Raw genomic sequence first — 9,417 nt, 5'->3', positions numbered from 1 at the left:
CGTGTATATCTATTTAATTAAGACCCCAACAATGAGATAAAGATGGAAAATCATCCAAATAAAATAAAACTAAGAAAATGGTGTTGATTATTTACATGTGGTCATGTCATATCCTGTCATTTCTAAAGCGCTTTTCTGGTCCCTCAAAGACACTCCATGCATACACATTACATATATGCATACATAGTTACACTATACGGATCTGTTGACCTGCCATTGGCTGGCAACCAGTCCAGGGTGTCCCCCGCCTACTGCCCAGAGCCAGCTGAGATAGGCGCCAGCACCCCCCGCGACCCTTGTGAGGAATAAGCGGTCAAGAAAATGGATGGATGGATGGATGGATCTGTTGACCATGTCAAGTGTTCGGTGAGCTGAGTGCTTTCAAACTTTGCATAACATTTGGTGCCTCACCAGCAATATGTGAGAATTCATTCTCCACTGTGAAAAATGTGTTTTCAGATCACAGCAGGCTCCATAAAATACAAATCCCAGGTGGTTCACTTGGCGTTTGAGAAATATAACAGCTTTTCCAAATAGACTTGATCACAATAATGTGATTAAAATGATTTATACATGTTTTAAAACACCCTTTGCCAGGAATCATTTTTGATTGATGTGCAGAACATAATTGTTCCACCTTGGCAGAGGTAAGGCACTACTGAGTGCATTTGTAGTTATCCATATAAACAAGTTCAAGCATGAGCAACACAACCACAACGAGCCCAGGGCCGAACACAATGATACATGGGGTCATCATGTCGTTGTGGCTTGGAATCCAAAAGGATCAACTGAAGTCAAATTTTGTTTCAATACAAAAGACAGATGAGGTCAAAGAACGAACACCCCCGCTCCATCCAAAAATAAGCCCCTCTGCTTCACTCAAATCTGCATTGACAGTGTACACGCAGATGCTCAACTGCGTTGGGCTTTTGTTGCGTGTTTTTGTTGCCTTGTGGCCGCGGGCTCTTTTTTTCTTTTTCTTTTTTGTCCGTCTGTTCTCTTCATTGCCAGTGGTGTGAGAGAGAGAGAGAGAGAGAGAGAGAGAGAGAGAGAGAGAGAGAGAGAGAGAGAGAGAGAGAGAGAGAGAGAGAGAGAGAGAATATGTTAATGTTGAATAGAAGCTTCACTGTGTCCATTATGTCTGCATGAGAGATTTCACAGACTAAAAACTGCACTTGTGAAAAAACACTTTTGTTATTTCAAAACGAGCATAGTTTACAAGTTCATTCTGTCTGTCTTTGCTCTCACTACACACTCGCAGTGAAAGTGGGGCAGGTAGCGTCGCTGCAGCATGTTGCTCAAGGACGTGTTAAGCAGAACACATGACTGCAGGTGGTAGAAATAACGTTCATGTCCCCAGGCAACATCATGCTGCTATTTATGTACTCTACACGTTCAATGCAGGTAATATCCGATGTTCGGCAACTTTTTAAGACATCGCTTTGTTAAACAAGCAGTTGCAATCCTGGTTATGGGTCGTCTCGCCCCTTACGTAAGCAACTTATATAACCACACAATCTTGAACTATGTGTTTAATAACACTGGATTCTTTTTGAGGCCAAATTAAATATGAGTGTCTTAATATTTCAGGGAGGTAGTGCCCTGATTCAATTAGGTTAAAAAAAATAAAAAATAAAATAAAATAATAATAATAATAATAATAATAAAGATAATTGTATTACTTTTCAAAGGAAAAAAAAACACCAACATATTTTTGAAGACATACAATAGTTGAATAAAGGTTAAATGAATTACGAAAAAGCAACAAATTGGTCTGTTATTTGCTAATAACATTTCAAATAAAAAGGTCTGTGACTGGGTCAGACGTTCGATGCTAAGACGCTTAAATTCAATCTCGCGTTGCTTGAACTTGCCCGAGGGTTGTACACATACGAGCGGAGCTGATCAATACCATCAGATCATGTTTGGGAAACTGCATCCTCAGTGACACCTGTTACAGTATTCACAAACACACATATATTCACATTTCTTTTTGAAAAAAAAAAACAAAAACAAAAAAAAAACACAAGACCGAAAGGCTTTCATTATTCAACTGTAATAAGTTAATTATGTGTTGATTCCTTTCGTCCTTTACAACAGGCTTCATAGCATGTCGCTCCCCAGATACAGCAAAATACGCTATGCAGTTCAAATAAAAGAACAGGGTGAAAGGTGACCCGAAAGTGGAAATCACTGATTCTCTCTTGAACTGTGAAACATTCAGCCAGAGGTGTCTCAAGTTTAACCCTGCAGCAGCAATCCATGCCACTTTTGAAATGTCACTGCTTCAGGTCACATCCATAGTCACTTTATAACTGGCAAGCACAATTCAGAGCCACATTTAAAAGAAAACACAAGGAATAACTGGTGGTGGTGGGGTGGGTGGGGGGATATATGTTATACACTTTAATATAAGTGCTATGATGGGACATTTTTTGCACCAATCATTTTCAAATCCAAACAAATGAAAAAAGTTAGTGACTGTGTTTCTTTAGAGGTTCTTTGTATGACCTAACTATTGTGTTTTAAATAGAGATGAGATGAAATGGTATAGAAATAGCATACTATAATTATACTGACTAAACCAATGATCACTATTTTATCAACTAATTTATCAAAGTAATGGAAATGTAAACAACTAATAAATACATGCACATGCTGCAGTTTTGTTTTGGAACCATATGTGCTGTTGACACATCACAAATTGTAAACAGCAAGAAACAAAATATATACTCATGTCATGTATGGTGATGAACCACAAATTCTACATAAAATTGCTACATCGACAGTGATAATGGTAACGGGGAGGACTGAAAATCTTTTACGTGATGCATGTAAGTCTACTGTGAGAGTCGGTGTACCGTGGAAATAAATTGCTTGTTGATCTGCACTGACTGATGGGTCTGCGCGTGAGCATGCTAAGTTACCGTCGGGTCTGATCCTGCACATGCTAAGTTACCGTCTGTCATGTGCTGAGGGCTGGATCCCAAAGCGCACAAATAAGATTTTAACTAGTTATTCACATCGAGAGGCATGGAACAAATTTGACCAGATGAGAAACCAAGAGAGTTGGACAGTGGTGACAGAAGTAATAAGCCAACAAAGACACACACTTCTCAAGTGAGGCTTATATAGACAAGGAATCGATCTGATTGGTTGTGGCTAGACATGTGGGTAACAGGACTGTTGACCAGGTAAAGGGATTAAAGATTCTTGACATTACATAGCCCTTGACATCACATAACATCACATAGCCTAAAACCAGTTGAAACTAGATGCTAGTTACATCAGTTCAAAACAGACACTTGTTAAATCAGTTCATAACAGACACTTGGCCGCACGGTAATGAACCCAACTTAACAGGTCATGAACTCAAACTTAACCCTGGCGTGACCCCAGTAACCCAAAGGCCGCCTCCTGGCGGACACCTTACATGTAGGGGTAGGGCTAGTATTGACAGTAAGCATAACATAACCTGTACATGACGAAGGGTGAAGGCAGCCGCAGAGCGTTCGCCAGAACTGGAGCGAGAGGCGGCTGCTGGCGCCGGAGCTTGAGCGAGAGAGAGATGGCCGCTGACCGGATGCCGCCAGGCGCCCGGGACTGGAGCGGAGTGCGGACGCTGGCCGAGTGCCGCCGGAACTGGAGCAAGAGAGGGAAGGCCGCTGGCCGGACTCCGCCGGAACTGGAACGGGAAAGTCGACGCGAGGAGGGGACTTGAGACGATGGCAACTCTGCCGAGACGAGGGAACTTGAGATGACGGCACCTCTGCCGAGACAAGGGAACTTGAGACGATGGCACCTCTGCCGAGACGAGGGAACTTGAGACAACGGCAACTCTGCCGAGACGAGGGAACTTGAGCTTGCTAAAGATGGATTATACTTGACTTGACTTGACTTGAAGCCGCAGTGGACGTGGTTCTTGGACTTGAGGCTATAGCAGATGAGTTCTTGGACTTGATAAAGATGGACTTGACTTGACTTGACTTGAAGCCGCAGTGGACGTGGTTCTTGGACTTGAGGCTATAGCAGATGAGGTTCTTGGACTTGATAAAGATGGACTTGACTTGACGCCGCGGTAGAAGAGGTTCGGGGACTTGAAGCTGAGGCAGGGGTGAAGCCTCCGGTCGGTCGGGGAGCGCTGCGAGAGGGCTGCTCCCATCCCGGAGTCCAATGCATCAGCATTGGGGATCGGTGCTGGGACAGGCTGACTGGTTGGCTAAAATCTTTAGCGCATCTCTCAGACCAGTGAAGGCCGGATCCTGATGTCCAAGCAATAGGGCTTAGGAGTCCAGGGCATGGCACATCTTATTGAAGTCTGCGGGATCCATGTGGTTGGATTATTCTGTCATGAGCTGGAGGTTGGATCCCAAAGCGCAGACACAAGTAAGATTTTAACTATTTATTCACATCCAGAGGCATAGAACAAACTTGACTGGATAAGAAACAAAGAGAGTTGCAGAGAGGACAGTGGCAACAGAAGTAATAATCCGACAAAGACACACACTTCTCAGGAGGCTTATATAGACAAGGAATCGATCTGATTGGTTGTGGCTAGACATGTGGGTAACAGGACTGACATGGAATTATCTGATTGGCTGTTGACCAGGCAAAGGGATTAAAGATTGCTAGTTACATGCTAGTCGCAGTTAGATGCTAGTTACATCACTTCAAAACAGACACTTGTTACATCAGTACATAACAGACACCTGACCTCATGGTCATGAATAGGTCATGAACTCAAACTGAACCCTGGCGTGACCGCAGACACCGTCAGCTCCTAACGACAGGCAGATACATCGAGTTAGGCTGTGTTTCTTACCAAGTGTATTTATCTTTATTTATCCAATATTTGACAATTATATGATATAGTTAAAACCCTTTTGAATGTGAATAAATAAATCAGTTAATTAAATTTACAGTGATACCTCGGCTGACGAACGCTTAAGCTCACGAACTTTTCGCCTCACGAACATTAAATTCGCGAGCATATAGTCTCTGCTGACGAACTAGTTTTCGGCGGACGAACCAAACCACGCGGTCGAACAGCACCACGGTGGCGGCCACGAGAAGCGGACGCACGCTCACGGCGTCCCAGTTCATCACCCCCTTTCTTTTAGTACGGACCCGGTTTGTGTTTAATAGACATTTTGGACCATATTGAGTGTACTTTTGCTATTATGGGACCGAAAAAGACCCCACCACAGGCTAGTGTTAAGCCTAATGCTTACCAGCGAGGGACGGCGATTCGGCGGCGCGTTTGCATTGTAGTCAATGGAGTTCGCGCCACTAAAAAAAGCGAAAGTGCTATCACGTACCTCAAAAAAGGAGAAAATAGTGCCACGGCAGTTTAGTCCCAGGAAAGAGGTGAAAGTAGTTGGCGGTGCTCACTTTTTGTTGACTCGCTAAAGTGCTCCACTTCCTTGTTCACCAAGGGACACACCTCCTCCGCTCCGGTGAGCACGAAAGCGCGAATGAGCGGCAACCGTTCCATAAACACTCGCGAATGAAGTAAGTCTACCATTGCTACTATCCTTAAGAACTACCATCACAAAGGTAAATAAAACGACTTTATTATACAGTACAGTTTATTTCTTTAATTACAATACAATAGCACATTTATTATACATAAAATAAGGTATATTTTTGTGTAGTTTTAAGGCATTTAGTAGAAAATTATGTTTTATAGGGACCTGGGAACGGATTATTCTCATTTTAATGGTTTCTTATGGGAAATAAATGTTCGGAAGACAAACTTTTCGCCTTACACACACTTTCTGGGAACCAATTATGTTCGTGAGCTGAGGTATCACTGTATTTCATTTATTTAGTATGCCTCGACCCGCCTCGATGCCATGTAGTACAATAGTGATATTGTGAAATGGGATTCATGATGGGTCAGTTGGAAAATGTTTTGAAGATAGCGTGGAATAACGTGCAAAACGTTAAACCATTGCAAAAAGATAAATACAGTAGCCTATATAGTGCATGTCTGCAACATGCCCGTCATGTTTGGAGTGCAACACTTTCACAGTTTGTGCATGTGCAGAGCTTGCGCTAATGCCCTAATGCAGAGGTACTCACATTTTTTTTTTAATTCCAAGTGCCACCTCAAGAAATACTTAGTTCTCCAAATTCCACCATCATGACCAACATTAAAAGACAGTAGCGTGACAAGTGTTCATCCAACATGAGGCAGTCGCTGTAATCCTCAAGACTATCTTCAGCGTTATTGTAAGCCAATGTAACATAATGCAGTCAAGAGATTAATGCTATGCTATGGGTAATTAATACAACTGTACTTAAAAGGGGAATCAAATCTATTAAATAAATGCTTGAAAACGTGTTCTTCAAGGTCCAATGCCTTGTATCATTGTAAAAGTTGAAAACAAATAAATTGTACCTAGCATGTTTAGTGTACTGGTTTAAAAGAAATAAAAAATTAAGCACAATAACATTATACACAGTTTGAACATTAATATCAGAGTTTCTTTGTGTATCACGAGTTAAAGTCTAATAGGACCCCAGTAAGAAAAGCTGTCAAAATGATAACAGCTAATGGGGATTCAAATAAATAAACAAATCACTCAAGATACTCATATCAAGAATCACTGCCCTAATGTGTATGATGATGAAAAACAGTCCAGTTTCAATATTTTATGGTCATTAACATTTTGGATTGTTTTTACTAAATTCTTGTCTCGGTTAAATTCAGGAAACAACATATCGCGTACGATGAGACCAAGGTGTTCCAAGGTCAACAGTCCCTCTGGTGAGTGATAGGTCCCCCCTCCCAAGGCCTCCTTCCACTTGGACATGCCCAGAGTCACGCACCAGGGTGGCTGCTTTGGGGGGGCATCAACTATAAATGTATTAACACCCTCAACTGGTTCCTTTCTGGCTCTGGAGGCGCAGAGTCACCAAACATTGATAACCATAGGATTTTAAAAGGGCTGGTTAAAAAAGAAAAAGAAAAAAAAAGCTCTGCCTGTTGCCTCTGCTCGCTCCTCAGCACTGCAGACCACATCACTGCAGATACCACGCTGATCAGCCAATCATTTCATCTCTTGCTCCATCCTTCCCTGACCCCAATATACTGCTTTACCTGAGACAGAACTCAACTTCCAAACTTACAGCTGCAATGCACCATTTTACAACTAATAACCATAGACTCAGATATCAAAGTGCTGATTGTCATCATGCTCGCAAATTGCTCCAGGAGACATTTGAATGTTATAGGTTGATAAAGCCATCAAAATGGCATCATTCATAACTAGAAGAGAAAACTTCTGGCCACCAAACTAGGCACTGCCTGCATGAGAAATTCTGCCTATAAAGATAATACTGGAGACGCCAACTGAGAGCAAAATTCACTGCTGACAATGCAAACCAAACTCTGACTCTGCTTGTAAAGAAGAAGAAAACAGAAGAAACATGGTCAAATTGCGTTTCCACAAAGCACTTGACACTTGATATATATATATATATATATATATATATATATATATATATATATATATATATATATATATATATATATATATATATATATATATACCAACTTCAAGGACGCCCTGTTGAGGAAGGACACATCTGTACTTGCTCCTGCAGTCGCTCGTGCGCTCGTGATTCTAACTACTTGTTGATTTTTGCATTGGGATTTTTAACTACATTCTTGGAGAATGCCTGGTGGAAAAAGAGCTGATGAGAATGAGGAGATAAAATCTTCTCTTAAAAAACTCTGAAATGATTGACGAATTACTTGAAATTGAAATTGTTGCCTTGGAACAAAAAGTGGATGATTTGGAACAGAATCTTCGTATCAACGATGTGATAGTCACCGGTATCAAGATAAAGCCGCGCCGTGGCCCTTCGAGAGCTGCGGCTAGCACGAGCACGGAAGATTCTGACCAATCTTCAGGGAACAAGACTGTGGAACAGCAAGTGACACTTCAACTCAGAGATTTGCTTTTCGCTTCCAAATGGAGGGACACGACCACCGGCAGTTCTGATCAGGTTTGTTGACAGAAAGAAAAAAGAAAAAGATTGCTCTTCTGAGAGACCGTCACAAGCTTCGTGGGAAACATGTCTACATCAACGAAAACCTCACCAAACGAAATGCTGACATCGCCAAAAAGGCTCGACAAATGAGAAAGAATGGACTTATCAAAAGAACGTGGACAAGACTGCCAAATTTTTATTCAAACTAAAGATAACTCTGGTCAACTAAAAACACGAATCGTGAAAGGAGCTGAGGAATTGGCAGCGCTTGAGAGACAACAGTAATTCACAATATCACAACAACAACAACAACATCACTAATTACCCAAAGCTGGAGTTGTATATGATTACTTGCTGACTTTGCCAAGGCTAACTCTTGTTTATACACCTGCATTGATAACATGTATTGCTGTTCCCGTTTGAATCTAAATATTGTCTGGCTCGAATTCCGTTTGGACATTTGTTCTAACAGTCAAGGCTACATGATAAGGCTGTTTTGTGGCTCCAATGAATCTGCTTTCAATACGCAAAATGGGGGTTGGTGGTCTGGTTCCTGGAATGCAGCTGGCGTGGGCCGCTCTGCTGGGTGAGCTAGGCTGGGCAGCGCACAGGAGTCATCAGATCCACAACATGCTAGCAACCAGTGGTGCTACCTGACCAGAATCGAGGCTGGAATCGCTTGAATAGCAATGGGCAGAATGCAAGCCAATTTACTCTTCTGGAAGCCACAACATGTGTGAAAGCTGATTCGAGGTCAGCGAAGACCCTACTGGTGAAAGAGATGAATTGCGCTTGCCTTGGCTGCTCGCCTGGCGGGGTGGGCTTGCTGGTGGCGTCTGGGGACAGATTCACCAGTTCCAAATGACTGGGACTAGCCACAATCTACACACGGACATTCAAGATGAACTGAGCGAGCAGTGTCTGGGATAGTATGGGATGGATAACGCTAAAAATCAATGACTATTCTAAATAATGTATATGATTGATGCGTTATAGTAATGGGTCGATGAGGACGGGTCTCGAATAAGCTTCGGCTTCTACCCGTCAGCCCTTCTTTCGGATATCAATGTTGCAAATGATGTGATGTGATTGATGTAAGCTGTAATGTGTCCGAAAGGAAAAAAATGAACTAAACTAAAAAATCATAATCCGGGTGTATGAATATGGCCATGCAGTGTTCCAAGACTGGAACAAAAACACATTGCACAACATACAACTCAGGAAGGCTGAGTCGTTTAATCCTCCCAGATTTGGCAAACACTCTCACCTACTGCCAATTTATTATTATTTTTTTTAAACTTCCACCCCAACACCTGACCTTCCTACTTTCAATGTTTATATAATCGTCATGAAAGACAGACAGGCAAATAACCAGTTTCGTCGAGGTATTGAAATAATATGCTGAGGGCATCCAGA

Source organism: Festucalex cinctus, chromosome 1, assembly GCF_051991245.1.
Source record: "Festucalex cinctus isolate MCC-2025b chromosome 1, RoL_Fcin_1.0, whole genome shotgun sequence".
In the NCBI taxonomy this organism is placed as follows: domain Eukaryota; kingdom Metazoa; phylum Chordata; class Actinopteri; order Syngnathiformes; family Syngnathidae; genus Festucalex; species Festucalex cinctus.
Note: the sequence above shows the minus strand (reverse complement) of the source record.